Source organism: Coturnix japonica, chromosome 1 (assembly GCF_054131305.1).
Source record: "Coturnix japonica strain WE chromosome 1, WE-NBRP24, whole genome shotgun sequence".
NCBI classification, from domain to species: domain Eukaryota; kingdom Metazoa; phylum Chordata; class Aves; order Galliformes; family Phasianidae; genus Coturnix; species Coturnix japonica.
The window spans coordinates 35,688,027-35,709,065 of NC_140663.1; the positions used below are offsets into that span (position 1 = coordinate 35,688,027).

The 21,039-nt window shown below is 38.1% G+C and overlaps 1 long non-coding RNA gene across 2 annotated transcripts; it reads left to right on the forward strand.

Annotated features, from left to right (window-relative positions):
* The first annotated feature begins 7,845 nt into the window (after positions 1-7,845).
* LOC146762353 (uncharacterized) lies at positions 7,846-16,240 on the forward strand. Of its 2 annotated transcripts, XR_014942671.1 has the most exons (4): positions 7,846-8,079; positions 12,611-12,728; positions 13,964-14,034; positions 14,203-16,240. It is a non-coding gene; the product is annotated as an uncharacterized LOC146762353 (long non-coding RNA). The 2 variants fall into 2 exon arrangements; XR_014942670.1 differs by lacking the exon at positions 12,611-12,728.
* The last annotated feature ends 4,799 nt before the right edge of the window (positions 16,241-21,039 follow it).

Below are 21,039 nucleotides of genomic sequence, written 5' to 3' on the forward strand. Positions count from 1 at the left end.
AGTGGATCCTGAAACAGGTACTGGTTTTTGATGTCTGCTACACTGAATCTTAAACAAAAGAAATGGGGCCATCGCTGAAGATGAAAACTGCCAAGCCAACATTTGAGGCATATTTGATATTAGCACACTTATATTGGCTAAATGAGGTCTTTATTTTGGCTGACACCCCTAGTGGGAAGCTTTCAGATTATTTGATTTTGTAAGAATTGAAACTAACTCTTCTTCCTCTGCTGGAATGGATGAACAAATGGTCTGAGGATATAAGGTTCCACAGTAAATGGGAGCATCAGCACCACATAGTTCATTAGGAAGTTCCTGTAGTGCCTGCATCTGTGAGGGACATTTTGAAGGTCATTTCTCAGATCTTTGTGTTAGAGAATGTTGAGGTCTCATACTATTCCCAAAACTGAACTTAAAATCTCTGTCAAATTGCTGATTATAAGCACTGGTTTTAGGAGATACAGTCCACTTTGGCACTGCTAAGTACACGGGACCCTGGCTTGTAACTGAAGCTTGATCCTGACTAGCAAAAAGAAAAGTAAGTGTGAATTAATCCCTAATCTGCTTGGATGCTCAGCAGTGCAAATGTTTGTATTCACCTACCCAGAAGTGGGAGAAGAATCTCATACAAAAATCTGAATTAGCCAATATGTTCCTAGGGAAGATGAACATAGAAAGAAATAGAAGCAAAATGTACTTTCAGAATATTTGTTACTGTCGCCAAAGTCCGGGAATGAAACTTCCCAACCCAAATGACAGGTTAGAGAGCTGACATTGCCAGGTATCACTGAACAAGTGATGTGTCTTAAGGAAGCTTCTTATCATTCTCCAGGAGAACTGATTAACTATTAAAACACTGGATAGATATTAAAAATTTAGCTCCAAATTCTGCATGCTGTTTTGTTCAAAAAGGGTGACGCTGTTCAAAATCAAGAAGCCTGACACCACTATTCACTGATTTAAAAAGTATTGCCTTTGGATTTTAGGTCCCCAAGAACTGCAAAGTATCCATGCAATCCTCTGAGCTCATTCGCTTACTTATTTGGGTTGTTCAGCTTACGGCCATGTAGCAAAAGCACTAAATTAAGAGCAGCATATGAAGTCATTACATGCAACATTAAAATCAAATAGATGTATACAAAATAGAGACAATTAAGTATATGTAATCACCTTTTCCTAACACAACAAATAACAGGAGATACAATTCAGGCTAGAAATAGATAGCTCATTTGAATTATATATTATAGCAGCTTCAGATTTCTTTAATTACAAAGATGCTGCTGCTATCAGTAAAGATTGCACTTGCAATAATGTATATAACTTTTCTTTCTTCTGCTCTTTCATTTTTGAATTAGGCTCCAGTAAATAATTTCTCTTGTGGAAAAAGATTGGTTTACTTCTCTAATACCAACATGACATAATGAAAAGCAAGTGTTATTATGCATAGTATATTGTTACATGCTTAGTTGTTTCTGCCACGGAGAAAAAAATCAAATGAGAGAAGTACTTATCTATGCCATTTCTCCTATAACATGTGCAATAATATGCCTTTGCAGTTTGGGTAGTTTTGGTTTGATGATGTGATTATAAGATAAGAAACATTTAAAGAAGAAAAAACAACAACTCATACCTGAGAATACTTGAAAATGTCTAAACAGGAATGCATTTCAGAGAGCCAGATCCCTTAGACTGTAAAGGCTGCACAACAATTGCACCAAATGCCTGTGAAGCTAAACAGAGTTGCCTTGATTTGTATGGCACCAAGATAGTTTATCTGGACTGTGGAAACTTTACTAACCTAACTATAATTAAGGCGTTTGCCTCGTTACAAACAGAAAGCCCTTATAAATGTGTTTAGAAGGCCGAAACTATGCAAAAGTTGGTTATGCTTACATCAGTAAGTTACCATATTAAACTAAGCTAAATTTTGGGTCAGTCAGGCCATCATATTCATACCATTAAAAGAATATGAAGGAAATCAACATCCCTCACCAAAGAGGTGATCCCTAACTTTGTGTCATTTATTGTCAGCAGCATACAAAGCAAATCACTCATGATTTATTTAAACAAATGCATTCTGCTTTGTACTGAAACATGTCAAGAATATGTGATTTAAACTCTCCTCACACACACATGGCCTAAATCATAAAAATCCTGTAAACCTTGTTAAACAGTCACAATCTTTGCAGGGATTCTGCAGTGTTTGTCATTTGGAAAGAGAACATGAGATGCCATGCTCCTACCCAGGTAGGTTTGAGCCAGCTTGCAATTACGTTTTGTTTTTGTCCATAAAAACAGAGAGAGGTTACTGAGTTCACACTAGGATGTAGAGTTTCCAGTGTATGAGGCTGCCCATGTATGCAGTCAACAATCAGATCCACATTAGCATTTAATTTACAGTCACGAGCAGAGAATATTCTATGAGGTGCAAATCTGAATCTCTCTCTCTTGGTTGTGCAAGCTCCTGACAGTTCAGAGGAAATCCAGACACATTTGCATGGAGTAAACTTCTGTAAACATGTTCTGCACTCCAGTAAAGAAATAAATGTCAAGGTAAGCTTGGCAAGCAACAAAAAGGGATGAGTCATATTTCTCCAGTTTCATTCCAAAGATGCTATCTTTTACCTTCCTCAGTCCTGTAGTCATAAGGCTGACACTGTTTCTGCTCCTTTATGGGAAACAGTATTCAGACTCTATGGGTAGATGATTTACTGGAGCCCCACAGTCATTTTTCACATATACTTTGTTTTTGTTACGAAAATCTGGAAAGAATAAGTTCCCATATGCAGCCATCAACGTGAAATTGCCTATCTAAAATGTTTATAAGTCACTCCTCATCCATACTTTTAGTTGATATATTTACATTAAAATGTGTAAGTTGAAGTCATCTTAGGAAAGACTTCTTGTCAAGTAATTAATGGAAAATGTTATAATCATTTTGCAAAAGAAAAAAAAAACAACAACTGTGGTGGGGACACCAAGACCATATTCCAAGCAATCATTAGATTCAGATTGTTTAAGTTCTGATTAACCAAACTGACATGTCTTGGAAACTTATTATCAAGACTGCTATGCACTCATCAACAGGACCTATATGCAAGCCCAGCATCCAAAATTCAGGCCAAGTTCTTAGAAATAAAGGAACTGGGAATGAAGGGCTACTTTGGAAAAGATCTGCGCAAGATTACATTTGTTGTCTCAGATATGGCCCAGAACTGAACGCAATCTCCAGTCTCAAACCAGGGGATTAGCAGAGTAAATATTGTTTCTCTGATGTTACTGACTAGTAAGCATTTCTTAGCGATGACAGTCAAAAGATTCATAGAAACTACTACATAGAAAGTACTTTCTGTCTAACACATCCTTATTTCCCACTGACTGCATCTAATTAACACACCTTTTTTTTTCCGGGATGCTTAACTGCTCTCACTTAGGTGAACAGAAGTCAGTACATGATACAAATATTGTATATCCTTGAAGACATAGTGGGATTGTTCTAATGGCGTTGTGTTATTCAGCATGATTAGCACTGAAGAACACATCCAAGCTCTTTTATTTATTTATTTATTTATAGTAAATTTCTGCCTAATCCAGATAATAAAATCTGGATGATGAAACCACTTCTGGTCTGTAGCAGGCTGGATCTTTTTAAGCATGTCAATCCAAGACAATGTAAGTATAACTAAAGCTCAGTAAAGGAGAGGGAAGTTATGCTTTAATGACTTTTTTATTCTTGCTCATGTACATTGATGTACATGCTGATGCACAGAGAAGACATTTACATTTACATATTTTTGTGCCAATGAACTATACCGGGCCTATTATGTAAAACAACATCGCCACATTTTAATGCACTGCTGCCGATCATAATAGATAAGTATAAGAAAGAGAAGTATTCCCAAAATCCATTCTGAAACCTCACAGATGTCTCTAAGACAGAAACATTTCCAAGACATTTCTCTGAGTTATTACTTTAAGAGTGTCTCAAAATAAAGCGTCTGTATTTCGGAGATATTTGGGGTTCCTGATTATGAAGTCTTTCTTGCGGTACTGGCTTTGGGAGCTTCCATTTTTCTACTTTTAGGCTATGGAAGTAAGTACAGACATACAGAAGGAAACCACTGAAAGCCAGAGAGATGCAGGATCAGTTCAGAGAAACTATGATCTTATCTGCTTGGATCCATTCAGCTCTGCTTTAATCACTCTTAGCACTGTGATTCCCTCAGGTGTGCCTGAACACATTCAATGAAGTCACAGGGCTGACAAGCTCAGGAAATTATCAGCTGCTCTATGATAGCAGCCAAACAAGATCTTTCCTTATATCTTCTGTCCTTCATCACCTTCTATTGCAGACTACCCCAGACATGCCTCTTCCTTTACATTTTCGTATACCCATGGTTCTTCTTTCTATTGTCTCTCGTAGCATCTTTATCTTTGTTATTTCAAAGTTGGAAGAAGAAGATAACTGACAGACTTGTCAAATGGTATGTGTAGTCATGCTCTGTAAACACAACATGCGTTTATTGTGTCCTCCTACTGTACCATTCCCCAACTTACTCAGCCTCAGTTCAGGCTTTTGGGGTGTAATTCATCTCTCTTGACTTCAGCCATCAGCCTCTGAGCCAGGCTCCTGTGGGGCTGCCTTATGATCATGGACACAAACAGCTGCTTAGTGAAATGATTCACCTTCTGTATTTTAGTTGCCTGCCTTAGGATGAAACTGCTTGCATCTTAGAAAACCCTCTTTCCACTGTCTGCAAGGGTAAATCAGAAAATTAGCTCAACAGCAGATAGGCCAGTTTAAGTACTTAGAGGTCAGAGGGATCTTAGTGATATTTAAGAGAGAATGAATGTGACAATAATTCTGTTTCTCAGTCACCTGGAAACTTGGAATGTTCCCTCTCTTGTGAAGTACCACTGGTATATTGACCCGACATAGGGCTGCAACGCTTTAATTGCCTCACCACAGAAAGCCTGGAGGAAGCCAAAGAGGGTTTGAAATTGGGTGACAGATGAAAACCACAATTTAAGCTCTGAATAGAAAAAGAATTTTTAGAGTTGGCAGTATTAAATAATGGAGTCAATCTTTACAAGACTGTAATTCATATGTTTTAAATAAAATAAAGCTTCAACAAAATTCTAGTCAACAGAAACTGTAACCCTCAAATTGATCTTGTAAAAAAAAATGTTTACACTACAGGTTTGGCTTGATGCTGTAGATATTACAGCTGTCATTCTTCATCTAGTTTCTAAACACAAAAGACTGGATTTATGTCCCTACAAGTGTGGAGGTGACACGTCGTAAGAAAAATAAGCGCACTGATTCACGTGAAAAGAATGTGCCTAATAAAGCCTTAAATCACTTTATGCAGCCTGTCACTCACATGTATTTGACTGTCATCCAGATTGTTGGAATTGTCTTTCACACAGAAAAAAAAAATTGGGTTATTTTTAGGTTAATTGGAAAAGCAACAGATTATCTTTAAATTAACGAGTAAGTCAAGTTATTTTCTCTAAGCTTAGTAATATTTTCCACTGTTCCTACCTCCTTAACACCTATCTTCATTGCCTAAACATTCACATACTTTTCTTTTTCGTATTCGGATGAGTCACGAAGTCACGTTACGATGATAAATACATCATCTCCATTTCCTTTTAGTATTAACTCAGCTGCATGATTCACACCATCAACCAATTTTGCTCATTCCATCCTTTGTTGTTCATAACCTTGACTGTTCGCATCAACAGTGCTGCTAGAATCACATGTTTTTACTTAAAAGCTAACATAAATTTTTTTATCTGTTTTACATATAATAAATTCAGTCTGGCACACTTTTTTCTCTTATGTTAGCTATTCACATGAAACCACAAATGTTGCTATAATGCAAGCTGAAGAAACTAGCCTTATACAAGAAGTTGGTGTTTTCCCATTAGGATGCTACATAACTGATTTGAGTTAACTACTATTTACTATGTAAAAGATATTTAATTGAAGTTATTCCTCTCTTTTACAGCTTAGGCCACAATTTCAAGCCCAGCTGGTATTGCTTTTAAGTGCTGTCTTAGAAGATCTACTCACCCTCTATGCATCACAGAGTCCTACTTGGACTTTCTTGCATGACCACAAGGTCTATATTTATATTCACAGTATCCCTGAAACCCAGGGTATGTACTTTTCTTCTCTGATTTCCTGTGAGTAACAGATGAATTTGTAATATTTCTTAGACTGTAATGTCTGATGATCCCAACTGAGAAAAATTACGTGTCATTAAAGCAACACGTAACTGAGATGCTGTATTCTAAAGATAGCAATACATCATTATCTGTGTGAGTGACTGAGGAATGAGGAAGCATAAACTCTTCTTTAAGAGGAAGTTATTAGAAAATTAAACAAAAAGCAACACATCACCAGTTGTTTTCTGAGCAACAATTCCTGAGCAATAGGAAGCTCCATCTTGAAATTCAGTCCCTAATTCACCAGGCTTATGAATCTGGAGCTCAGTGGAACGCAGAATAATTAGAAGTTGCTGATTAATGATGAGGTGAAGAGAGAAAATTGTTGGGTCTTCCGAAAGTGAACAGAAGGACAGACATATGCTGCGGGAGCATCTGAATGCATAAAGAACATTTTTCAGCTTCTAGGCTCCTAGCCTTAGGAAAAGACAAACAAGTGTGTGACTCTGTCTTGTAGCTGTAGGGGTGCTTTTGTTTTTTGTTTTTGTTTTTTTCTAATGCAAACAAATAATTTCAAATATCTTTAATGTTCTGGTTTTTTCTGACTATTCCCAGTAACTACTTGCCTGTGTTTCCATTCAGGGCTGAATACATGTCAAGTTTATTTGGAAGGGGCTTTGTAGGAGTGATGTGGGTACGTGCTGTGAAAGCTGGTGTTAAGACATGGGGGGAGAAAGAAGTATTTTGTGTTTGCAGAAAGCTGAAAAACTTTCTTGTTGGCTTCTCATTTGTAAATCTTCATCTGCTGTTCCAAAAGGTCAAGAACTACTGAATGCAAATCTGCTAAGGTTTGCACTGAATGGCCCTAGACCTCAAAACTGCGTGGCTAATTAACCAGCAAATGTGTTGGTCCCTGATGCATGTGAAAATCTTACTATTAATGTCAGTGTGTCATTAAAGCTCCCACTGGGACTTACTTTTTAAGTGCCTTGACCACGGATCCTTGAACATCTTTGGCAGCCATTTCATTGCAGATATTTAAACAGCAATAAAAGTCAAACTTCCATTTTCATTCAAAGATGGAAGTCAGGGTAAAGTTTTTAGGCAACTCAGATTTCCTTGGTTAATTTTAATGATCATATTAAACAAGAAAATGGTGTACTATTCAAAAAAGCTCATTTCCTTGAAAATCCCCTCACCAGCCCCTTTCCATATCACCCATTCAGATGAGGGCTGAGGGCCTTCTTCCCTCTTCAGGTGGAATTTCAACATTTTCCCACCCACAGCCCAGCTTCTCTAGTGCTCAGCCACATCCCACAGCAGGTCCAACCGGCTCTCGCATCTGCCAGGCTGCAGAAGCTAAGCACGGTAACATAGAGGCTTCTCCCAAGCAAAACATGACTGATACGCAGGAATAGAACAACACACCTGGGGAGGAAAATGTTAAAGATTGTGTCTTAAAGCATAGACAAAACCCAAACCCTAACTCTTCCTTGGAGCCCCCTTCCCGGGGACTGATGCCTTGCAGATGGAAATGCCTTTGAAGACAGACATTTTTATTAGCTGCAGAGCCCTTATCCTTTATATATATATATATATACACACATATATATAAAACCAGGCAATCCCTCTGTTTTGTGTGTCCACAAGCTTGTCTGCCAAACTCATTTGGTGAAAAAAGAAATGGACACTGGAAACATTTTTCTGACTGCCCTGCTTCGTGTACTGCGTGCTGCACATCAGCACGGGAAGACACTGTTTCTAAAAGTGAACTGTCTCCTTATTAACAGACTCATTCACTGAGACATGGAGCTAGCAAATGAGCTGCACACAGCTCGCCCGTCTGTGCTGCCTCCAAGCTCTGCCTTCCTGCAACCTATGCTCTTCCCTCCAAGCTGGACGCAGGTAATTTAGCCTCTAAGTACCTGTAGGTGGCTGGCTGTGCGCTTTTATGTTGCTTATTGTTCTGAGAATCTGTGTACAACTTTCTAAATGGCTCGTCTCCCTGCTGCTTTAATAAACCACGATACAACAAGGGGACATGGAATATTCAAAAGGTTAACAAATGTCCCCCAGGATTTCTGTAGATGATTTTAGAACTGCCTAGAAATCTACTTGTGTTTCTATAACTTTGTTGTTTTTTGGCAATAGTTCAATTATGCTCACAAAGTATTAATAAATGCAGACAAACGTTCTTAAAGTAGTGTAAGCGTAGGACCAAAATCAAAATTCCTGCTTCATTTTGTGTGCTTTAAAATGATGCACATTAAGTATTGATTGCTTTATCTAAAGATATAATTGAGGTATTTCTTTTTCTTAACAGCAGTATTATCTTGATTCAGGAAGTAAATACTTCAGAATACAGACTGTCTTTCTGAAACAAGAAAAAATGGGTGGGACAAATATTTGTTGCATCTTGTATTACTTGCAGGGAGAAGTAGCTTTCCTTGTGTCATTGCAAATGATATCAACATGTTACTACTTGCTTCTTGGCATACAGGCTAGAAATAATTTTTTTATCTATTTAATAAATGACCTTCCTACTGGATCCCAGGTTTCCATCCAACGAGTTAAAGAGTTAATTCCAGTTTTCAAGCTATGAGTTAAATCTTAGCCACACAAATCTCTACAGGAGCTTTGTCATCAAATTAATTGGGACCAGGATTTCACTCAATCAGTATTTCTTGGAGAAGATCTTAAATACTGAGTTAAGAAATGAACAAGAGAAAAATTTCAACCTACAAAAATGTAAAACATTAATTTCTATCCTAATGTTAAATGGCATTTAACATTAACTCACACCTAGAATAGATTTTATTTCCCCTAAGACAGAAACAGAATCCAGATATTTAGACTGTAACAGCTATGGTAGTTATTTTAGGCATAGCATCGGTGTACATTAGATGGTTTAAGATGTCATTGTGAAAGGCTGATTGTGTTAGAAGCTCTTCTTATTGTGCTAGAAGATACATACAGCTCTGGGAAAGGCACAACTTGCAGGCATGTTTCCTGACAAAACAAGCAAATATGTTAGCCAAGGCTTTTTATCTTAAAAGCTGAGCATTTTTTTCAGTGGCAGCTGATCAGCAGTGTTCTTCCTGCTAAGGAAATCCAGTTGCCGCTTGACAGCATGGAGATTAGTAACTTACTACCCAACAATAGCATTTTGAATTTGGAAACTGCACTGGAGATAGTATAGCCAATGCATATCACAGAATAATAAGCAGCACTGCATGGATGTTGGCCTCCTAACCTCTCAATGGGCTTTCAATTGGAGCAGGAAGGAAATTCTGTGAATGTACCACCTGAGAATACAGTGCCATTACTGCAAAATTTTGACACTATCATAAAGTGGGATCACTGGAGCAAGGATGTGAGCCTTCAGTGCAGCACCCAGGCTGTGCAAACACTGCACTGTGCCAACTTGGTATTCTCTTGGTTGGAACCCTGTAAGGGCTGGTGTACAGCAGGGATTTTAAAGGCTAGTATAGATGCCAGCACTCTCAAAGGGCCATTTGAGTGGCCAGGATTACTGGGGCATAAAGGAACCACAAAGCCCCTGCTCTCTGACTGTCATGTGCCAGTAGCATGCAGCGAGGGAGGGAGTAGCAAGAGATGCTTCCAGCAGACAAGGATTTTACTCTTCCAGGTGTATCTTTTTGTGACAGACCCCTGTCTGATCCCAGACTGATGTAAATCTCTCCCAGATTACCAGGGCACTGGTGCTGGAGTTTTGGGGAGGCAGCTGAAGTGCTGCAGATTACATTTTAAAGACGTGATACTGACAAATTAAGTTCAAAGTCTTAGCAGGGCCCTTCCAAATGGCAGCTCTCCAAGGCTAGGCAGTTATAGCAGTAAGTTCTATAAATCTTTTCAGAAGCTCCTTGGGCTTCAAATACTTCCAGCATTTCGTCATTCCCTTTAAACAGGGAAAATTGCCCAATCCCTTTTTGGAGGCCAGCATAATTAAACTCTTGGAAAATAACAATAATAATAAAGTTTAAAAAACAGGGCACTGTAGTTCACACCGCAAGGTACAATTAGTTAATTCACACAGTAAATACTAACACAGATGTTAATAAAATGGCTGTCTTAGAAGCAGTCCTGTAAATGTATGTGGATGCAAAGAAGTACAAAAATCTCTTCACATTGTGGCTAAGGAAAATTTAATTCCAGATATAAAACCCCTGTCAGACTATTGTATGTCTCACAGTATAATGTGAATTTTGTTATTTAGATAGATAAAACCACCTGGGCAAAATGCTTGTGTTTCTTTCCATCTACTTCATTTTCCACCATCATATTTGCTTGCTAGAGCTGTCCAAGTTCATTAGCATCCTGGAAAACTCTGGAGGAAATATATGTGAATGCAAGTGGCAGAGAAGTCTCTTCCATCTACAGCAATAAAGCCCATCAAACTATTATACCCTGAAGTTCACAGGAGAGCTCACAAGACAGTACAAGCTATTTGCTTGTACAGTTGGCTGACTCCTTGCTTTATTTCAAATACAGAATCACTTCTTTAATAATGAAATATTTTCTGTGAATTTCCACTTCACAGTAGACCCTCCAAAGAAGACTCGCTTTTCTTCCGTCATGAATGTAGTAATCTTTATAAAATTAACATCCATCCTCGCCTATTGTATGTTTTACTGACTTATTGTGAAAGAAATCAGACAGAACTTGAGATAGTTTTATGGCTTCAAAAGAAGAGAATCACAATAAAAAAGATTTTAAAAAGGAAAGGAAATATTAACCTGATCAACTGAACAAATGTGATGCACTGTGTTTGGACTCTACTGTGTTTCAGACTCACAGAATACCTTCTCTTGGCAAAGGATTAAATTACTGCCTATCACCGTTCATTTACTTTTTACGGTGATGGATGATGAAAGTGATTTTAGTGTTTACACATTGTCTTAATTAAATTAATTAATCTGACACTAAGTTCACTCCTCTTCCTACATGGGAAAATGAGACAGAGTTATTGCCATTTATATTACCTTAGTTGAATACTCATAAATGGGCTGATGGATTTGTGCTATGCTTTCACAAAGATGGAAATCACAAAAAGAGATCCAAAGGGATATTAGACAATTGAAACTTATCCTGAAATGTTTGCTATTAACAGTTTATAATTTCAGGCTGAGCAGCTTCTTGTCTGGATTTCTTCTTATGGATGTGATCTAAAAGAGAAACTTTGAGTAATAACAAGGAGAAACATCTTATCTAGGAGTAAACAGGTAGTAACAGGAAGAAACCCACAGGTGTGGTTGTGGTGGTTGTGTGGTCACCCTTTCAGCACCAGATGGTCTGCCTGATGGAGCCAGAAGGCCAGCAGAAGTGAGGCTCTTCCAGGCAAGCACATGGGAGACAGAGGATGGAGCTGAGGAAGAGGACACCTCTAAGAGGAAACAACTGGATGGTGGCCTCACAGGGAGAAGAGCATATATACATGCACTTGTAGTGTTGAAATTGTATGTTTTTCTATGAATTAAAAAATGCACACTTTTAACAAAGTTTCAGGCTTTCACAGTACCTTAAAAAACAAAGCCGTTGTTTAAATGAGGAATACTGACAGAGCCAAGGTAAATGGCCTGTGAGGAAAAATGAGCTTAGCCTGTTACAGTACTTAAATAGTGAATCATTTCCAGTATTGTCTGCCAGATAATCATTCAAATGTAAGTTGTATCCATATGATCTGATACGTCAGGAGTCAAGCAAATTACATCAGTACTCCTGATCTTATCTGAATGCAAAACTCGTGTCTCTTTTTTGGTACAGTGCATCATTTCCCAAACTTTTTTCCCATGTTCCCTTCCCAGATGAACTTTTCCATTCATTGACTGCTAATTCCTCGATGCAGCAAGCATGTCCCAGCAGAATTCCTTTAGTTCGTTGCCTGCTGCCTGAGCAGAACTCCAGTTTAATTGTCATTCTAGTAGCCTGGAGGTTATTTCAGTTACTCGGAGAGTGATCTGATTGCTTAACTTAGGTGTCTGATGCTATTTGAGCAGTCCTGATGTATCTAAGCCACCCATCAGTGACTGATAACACAGTGTGAGAGTCTCATACCCTTGGCAGGTAGAGATGAGGGTGGGTGACCTTTGCTTCACTTGAAGTTAAGCAAGATGTCTATATTTGGGTAACTGTAATGAGCCTAAGCAGCTGATTCTTAAAGGTATTAATTTTCTTTTCAGTTTAAATATAAGCCAATTTTTTTTAATGACCGTCATGGATTTGTACATCTCACAGTCTGCTTTCTGCAAAGCAATTAATGGATAATTTGCTCTACCTTATCACCAGTTCACGTACAAGAAACTTGACTACAGGGAGCTGGAATAACATTCAGAAGTTAACTGTTATTTTCATATTTATTCATTTGCCTTATTAAATGCCTCATTCAATTTCTAAGTTTAGTTTTCTGTATCCATAGAAACTGAGTAAGGCTAAAAATGGCATCACTTTATTTTTTGTTTACTGATCTTGAAAGGATTTTCTGAACCTGCAGTGCTGCATCCTATCTTGTAGGCACTGTTTCAGTCCACTTTCATGTAAGTATTGTAACTTAAAAGCTAAAGTACATGCCTCATGTTTGAGCATTTGATATTAAACTGTTCAGTGGTCCTTTGTGGTACCATCATTTCATGTCACTGTACTAACAAAAATTGTTCTCATTGGTCATTCTGTCCATCCTATGTGTAGATGTTTTATATCTTCCTGCTTTACACTTCTACCACTTATTATTGCTTGCTTCATACCTTCGTTTCTTGACTGCGGCTCAGAATGATGGTTGCAGAAGAAAATAGATAGTAAAGTCTTGATGTTAGAAAAATACTTGGCACCTCAAAGCTGTTCCTATGGCAACTGAGGCCTACACCAGTACTATGAAACCTTATGTCATTTTTAAGCACGGTGTATTTGCAAATGTGGTTTTTGTTTTAAAAAACTACCACATCATACCATTCCTTTTGGTAGATTTCACAAACATACATGAGAATATGTTCAGTGTTTTGGGGAACATATGTTTTTTTGATACCACGATGAATTCATCATTTTGTTGTTTTTGAGCTGATGACTGCAACAGCACATTACTACTGGATTTACCAAACTAAATCATAACAATATTAAAAAAAGGTGAGAGTAAATAAATCATATTCAAGTATGTTACAAAGAATAATGAATTTTTTTTTTAATTAAGCTTGGATGTAAATATACCTAAGACCTCTTTTATTTTTCTTAACAGCTTTGTAAGTACATAAATATGTGTTCAGTTAAAAGACTTATTGAGCTTGTATTTTTGCGGATGAGTTGCTTCAACTATCTGAAGCAGTCCCTGGACTAAGTTAGAAAACCCTGGTCTGTTGCAGGAGCCTGAGGTAAAGCTTGAGGTTTGTCATTGATGCTGCAGTCTGCCTGGTGATGCTCACCCCCCTCAAAGTACTGCACAGCCCTGATATGGGTGTCCCATCTGCCCTTGCTACTGAGTCCCACCTGGAGCAGAAGGGCACAAAGCAGGGACAGTAGGGCAGTCAGTGGAAAGGCATGTCTTACTATCTCGGTGAAGGAAAAGCTCCATTTCTGGAAGTGAGATTTATCTGCACTCATCAGACTTGCTGTTTTCCCACACAAAAGATCTTTGCTCTGCATGGTTAGCTCGTCTGTGCACCAAACCTTTATAATTTATGCAAATTTAAAGAAAAAGTTTATGCTTCAGTTGGTTCCTTGTCCCAGGCTGTTTCCATCTTAATAGTTGACTACTGAAATTTAACATTTGAATTCTTCCTAGGAGATAAACTCAAAAGTCCTGTCAGAAGAGTGAATATCCAGATAAGAAGTTTCATGACACATTTTTTTAAGGTAATAATTACCTTCTAGTGTTCTTGTCAGCTACTGAAGAAGTCACTGTTAACAGTGTCTTTCATGCTTCCTCTGAGAACTCTCTTTTATGAACATAATTCAAACATAGCAAAGTTATAGAAGAATTTACCATCTTGCATCACATGGAACCTTAAAATTATATTTCAGGTTGATGTGTTTCCTACCTGAGTCTAAATGGGGGACTACAGTCACCTCTACTGTGCCCAAAGAAGTCATGTATAAACCATTCTTCACTGAATATCCCACAGAAAGGAGATTGGATTAAGGTCTCTCTCAGAATCTTTGCTGCCTTTGGACTATAGTTTTCCATTTTCATCCACCACAGGCGCTGCATCAGAAATATGTCTCTATGTAAAAAGCTAAATACCTTACAGTTCAAGGTTTTGTTCTATAAGTGTAAAGCAAAAGTGACATCCAGTGGCCTGCAAATCCAAATTGATCAGAGTTCATATAACAAAAGCACTGCATAGCTTTCAAACAATTTAATCTTTTTTCTGTTGATTTGCATGAATTTGCTCTTCGGGAGTTCCTTTCCTAAAGTTATAATTTGTGTTATAAATAAGATTATAGTGCTAGAGTTGTGAACAAGTTTGGTTTGAACACATAAGGCTCTTGACTTCAGTGAATGAAAAACACTTAAGGATTGCATGGATGGTCAAGGAGAGAGGTTAACTTCATAAGGATTTGAATGTTTCATTATTGACGCTGAACCTATGGAATGCTTTGAAAAAGTTTTTTAAAGTTAATTTAACAGGAGTGTAGACATTTCATAGGCAATTTTATAAATGTGAGTAAACAATGAGCTTGAAAAGATGTGCCTTCTGGCTAAGCATTTCCCAGACTATTCTGTAAAGCAATCCAGCAGTTCTGAGCAAAACTGGACTAGCCAATCAAATAGAAACACAGAGATGGGAGGGAACACAAATGCCCATGGGAAGGAGTAGAGAGCATCAGTAGCCTGAAACCAGAACAGAGAAAAATTACACAATAACATATTGCAAATGAAAGCTATTTTGCACTCTGTGCTCCTGTACTGCCTCCCCAACCAAGACTGATTTCAGAAAGACAAGTCTGCCCATGTAACTCTGCTAATGCATCTCTGACCAGAACCACTCACAAGTTTTTTATTCTATATCCTAACACATAGGCAGCTTTTAACTTCTGGACCTCTTCCTACTGATACTAGATGCTATCACAGTAAGCCTCGGAAAATAAATGGGAGATACAAAGAAAAAATACAAAAAATTGTGTGAAGACACATAAGGAAATGATTAAAAAGAAAAAAAAGTGTAATAACTAAAAGACAAGAGCAAGAGGCAGTGCAAAGGAGGAGAGCCAATGCAGTTTGTCATCTTTCCTGGAACAACAATTCACTGGTAACAGGAGCACCATCCAAATAACATAGCAGAGTCACCTTTTTTATCTTAGTAAATAAATCAAGGCATGATACAACCATTTTGTCTCACGAGCTCTCCCTCCTTCCCTCACAGTTCTCTAGTCATCCTACTGGAGTCAGCCTCAAAAGCAGGCAGGCAATCACATCACTTTTCACTTGTGATTCCGATTTACCTAAATAAGCAGGCCTGTCAGTATCCAATAACTTCTAAAACAGCTGGGGGCAAATTAATAAAACACTTAACTACTTTTTTTTGGGCAAGAGTGGCTCCTGTCTTCACTCAGGGTAGTGGGCTGAGGTGGAGCTGACTCTTCTATTGCTGCCGCTACAGTTATATCTGCTGGACAAGAGATTCATTTCACACAGAGCTGGTTCTTTTATGGCAAAAAGAATAAATCACAGGTCTCTATCTATTCACACACCTATGAGACACCTCTGTAACCAGCCTTTCTGCAGGCGGACAGTCTTGTATGGGCGTCTTTCATTTGCAGCACAAAGCTAAAAGAGGAAAGAGAGTTTAACTGGGACACAGCCACCAAATTTGGCAGTGTTCCCTTTGCATATTTTTCTAAGGATCTTGTCCATATGAGTTCTGAGCACAAATGCCAAATGACATGCAGGAGAGGAAGATTAAGCTGATAAAACTGTGCTGCAGTTTTGTTGTTTTCTTTTTTTCCTACTATTTTGGCTGCTTGTTGTATACCAATTACTTCATTTTTTTCCTTGATTAAAATGAAAGGCAGTAAAAGTAGACACTAGCCTTCCTTTTTAATTAAAATAATTTCAAGAGATCATCTGTGTGTCTGTCCTTTCATTACATATTTCACCAGCCAAATGGAATCTGAGAAAAACTGCGTTGCAGGACAGGATGTCTCTAATGAGGTAGCACTTTTGTTGCTTTTTTTTTGCAGGTATCTGCTCATTTTATCTGGATGTCTTATTGTTAATAGCCTCGTCTGCCCACGCAGCTGTGCCTGTGACAGCGGAACAACATGTTCCCTCCAGTACAGTGAAGTTATTTCATGTCCAACAAGAGATAAAATGTAAGCTCCTCAAAACGAACCTCCAAATCACCCTGTAAAAGGCAACTGCAGAGAGACAGGCTGCTGGTAAAAAGAGAGATCAAAGGGCATTAAGGACTCATAGCCATATTTCTCTTTCATCAGGCCAGATTATGCATCCTGCCAGGTGCAGAATACTTGCAGCTTCTAAGGGGTGAGCAAGTACTGCAGATAGGAGTGGAGTGAATACCTTCATTTCAATGACACACTCGAAAAATAAAGTCATTTTGCAGGGAGGTCAGGATGTGTTAGGAACAGGTGGCAGATGCAGATATTTTAGATAGCTCTTCCGCACTTTGTGGCAGGCAAGGGAAAAGATTTAATCTGCACTGTTACAGGGGTTGGTGGTTATTTCCCTTCCCTACTTAGATAATATTTACTAAAAATGGAAGGGGACAAAATATTTTCAGTATTTAGGTATTCCTGGAGGGCAGGGCTGTGAAGAGCTGGAGCCCAGCCCTGGCTGCAGAGTGCCTGAAGGCCCCAGGGCTGTTAGAGGGTCCTGTGCTGTGGCAGGTGGCAGAGCCCTGAGCTGAGGGACAGTGCCAGGGCTTGGAGAGCTCTGTGCACCCTGACACTTCTTAAGGGAGGGTTTACACGGGAAAGCCACTCATCCCACCCTCAAGCACATAGAACACTGATGCAAACTTTCCCTTAGCTACATTCACATGAGGTTAATCCCTCACAGAAGATCTCAGCTTACTCTGTCTCATGCTTCAGGGTGAATTTTATCAGGCTGCTTCCTCACTAGCTGATTCAAGAATCTTAAACTTAGGCACTTGTGCTTTCCTTACCCAAAACCCTTTGTCACTTGTGTGACCCATGCCAGCCATCTGATAGCAGATGTCCTTTGTGGAGAGTTTGGCCACAAAAAGGCATTAAACACTTTGGCCGTCTCAGCATCTTCTGTTTATATCTCTCCTCCCCTTTGGAGCAGCAGACAAAAGCTTTCTCAGCTTTTGCAATTTTAGTACAATTACAAAAGGACTTCCTGTTACTTTTTACAGACCCAGCCTTTCTGCTTTCATCCTAAAACAGAATATTATTCTTTCAATGCTGTTGCCACGCTGGGCTTTTTAGCTGCTTCCTTCTGCTTCTGGATGGGTAGCAGAGCCTTCCTCAGTGGCAGTTTGCTCATCCTCCATTCTCCCAACTTGTTTGATTCTGTGTGGGTTTACCTATCATCCTCTCGAAATGGTGAAATCTACTTTTTTTGAGTATCTATTGCCTAACACTGTTCCTCTTTTCACAAAATAGGGAACTCAGTGCAGAGACAGAAAGCTGCTCTCATCATAGTCTCTACTCCTGTTGAACAGTTAATTCTTTTGTATTATTTTTCCAAGTATTTGAAGCACTCAGCTGGCAACAAGTCTTGTCCTTCAGATCTGCAAATGTAAAACCGTTCTGAAATGAAAGTAAATTTGTGTCTCTGGCTTTTGTGCACTGAAGCAGTAGTCCCAAATTTCTCACCTTTACCATTTTAAAAGTGTAAGTCACTTTTGGCACACATCTTCAGTAGTTTGAAGATGAAGGTAAAAAAATCCCGGGGCTTTCATTATAATTGAACAATCAGTGGGAAATATGAAACCTGTATATTGTTTTTAAAGAATTGGTTGCACGCTATTTCACTTTGATTCTTTTCAAGGCTACATAATAATTTAAAGCTATAGGATCTCAACCACAGCCCATTGAAACTGATGGAGAACTTCTTGAATTCACTGATCACTTTGCTCTGTAACTGACAGAATGGAGCAAAATACATTAAATCTCCATAGTCAAAATTAGAAGGTGTCTTTGTTTTTCTTGCTTATAACTGTAATACCACTATGCTCATGATTACCATTTCTTATTCTATTGGGTTTATAAGAAGCACAGTATGTTCTTAATAAAATCATTACCAATGATCTCACACAGTGATCTTGTAAAATGTAGACTGTCTAAACTACCCCTCTAAAGTACAATTAATAGTTTTTTTGGCATTGGAGTCAGCCAATCAGACTACTCAGTCTTTCTGAGTAACCTATACTGCATTAAAAGCTTAACAAACAAATACATTTTATTATAAACAGTATATCATACAAATATTGATGCAATTCTTTGCAAGTATAGTCCAGATCTATTACAATATCAAAACAGCAGTAAAGGAAGTAGAGTGATATCATGTCTTGTTTATTTTCCTCTCGTTGCGCACAAGGTAGAAAAACTTAAGAAGATATTCAGAAAAGGAGACAATGACCCATTTTTCTTTTTCTTTTTATTTATTTTCTCAGTAGTAGCAAAGGAGTTACAACAAAAATTTGGACTTACATCTCCAAAACCCTAAACAAAATCTTTGTGGATATTTCGATGTGAAAAATCATGCTTGTCAAAACCACTTTTTGGATGGAAACAGAAGTATATATCAATATTTGTTTATGAAATATCTCTGAAATAAAAGAACTGACCAGAGCTAAAAATTATTTTTCTTATTATGTAAAATGTTTGCGTTTCTTGCTATGCAATGAGAGCCAGATTTATTCCAGGGAATGTTTTGCAAATGGAACTTGCACCACTCTTAACAAAGATGGGACAATACAGGGTCCTGAGATGCCCCATAAACTGTTTCTTCCTTCACTGAAGATAGATGGAGTTCTTATGAAAAGAGAAATAACAGGCTGATAATGATTGTACTCAGAAATCAGAGTGATGACGTGTCTGAGAGAGGTGTGCTTATTTTAACAGATCTTGATTTAAAGCAGAACAAAATCTTTGTCTGAGCAGTGCAGCACCTAATCACATACAAACCAAGGAAGCTGCACACTGCATCGCACGGTACTGCCTGTGTTAGCATTCCAGCTCCTGCTCCCAGACAAAAGCAGCTTTCATTTAAACTGAGAGGTATTGAGTAACAAGCCTCTGACCAGCTCAACAAACTGAACAGAACTGTCGCAAGTGAGACTCTATTAAAGCATGGGAAATTTGCCATGTCCTCAGGATTTATCATTTTAATTGGAATAAGACAGATCCCATCAACAATTACTTAACAGAGCAGCAAGAAGTGTATGTTTTTCTTTAGCAGTTGTTACTAAGCAGGATAGACAGAGAGCCAAGGTAGGGGCAGAAACCCTTTTCGGTATAAACAGATAGCCATCTGATCTGTGGAAGACATGTGCAGGAGAAGAAGGAAAACAGGATCTTTCAGATACAATCAATACTGAAGAAGCAAAATAAAGTCTTTTTCGAAAGACCTTATATGGCCACAACAAGACTTGGTTGCCTCTTACAAATCCTTGTGCTAGTGCTTCAGTAACTTCACTCCATTTCTTGTTGGCATATTTGAACAGGAATATTCAAAACTTCATTCTTTGACCTTCCCAGATGCTGCTCTTTTAGAGTTTCTTTTTATAGGCAGCAAGTAGGGATCAAAGAGGACCACCATCAAGCAGGAAATAAACAGCAAACTTTGTTATAAATCTGGCATTTTTTGTGATGTCAGATTAAGTATTTCATTATTACACTTCAAGACTGATAGAAAAGACCATAAGAATTAAGTTTAGGGCTATAATTTTAATCATAGCTGAAATCTAATGGTCATTTTTCCCCCAATGTCTTATAACCTTAGTTAATATTACACGTTATTGAGCAGAGCAGCAAAGTACTTTAAACATGTTAACTTTTAATGCAAACGAGTTTTCTGCTGTACAAAAAATCTCTGATGATCTGCTCTTCACTAAGCTGAAGATCACTAGCACACTCCCTGGATACATACTTATTTCAGAGTGGACAATATAAATGTAGGGTGCTAGGTACCAGAGGACAATAGGTTGGGAACACTGATTTCTTCTTCAGGGCACAGTGAAATGTAAGTGTATGTAAAAGTAATCTAAAAAATACAGAATTCTGAAATTGGCCTCAAAATGTCTCATAGGATAGCAACAGTCAGCAGTGGTTGACAAACAAATAATAATAATAAAAACAGCCACAAGATGACTGTGTCACTGTGATCCACATCTGAATTCTGTGATCAGTTTTGGCAAGCAGTGGGAGAAACATCGTAGAGGTGATGAATACATATGACCAGCTCCCACTTGAAAATGCTGCATGGATGAAAATTTTCACCTTGGGAAAGATACACATGAAAAAGATAAAGTGTGAACCTGCAAAAATACGACTGTGATCAAGAACTGAATTATGACTCGTTATTTCTTACAATGAAATGGGTAGACGGTAAACTGTAAACACACTGGATATTTTTTCTTTTTACTTAATGCAAAGCAATTGAACTGTAGAATCTATATTTAAAAATAGAAATGAGTTTCAAAAAGGTGAGATGAATCCAGAGAGCGGTGACCCAAAGCTATCTGTTAAATAGGATAATTCATGAGCAGTTTATATTGGAGAATGAGTTAACTGCAAGATGCTTACTGGACAGGTGAGAAAAGGAACAAACGTGTCAGTTCATGTGCCTTATTTTCCAACATTTTTCTTTTGCCTTGAGCAACCACTGAGTTGCTTCATTAGGTATACATTAATTGAAGATAATTAAAA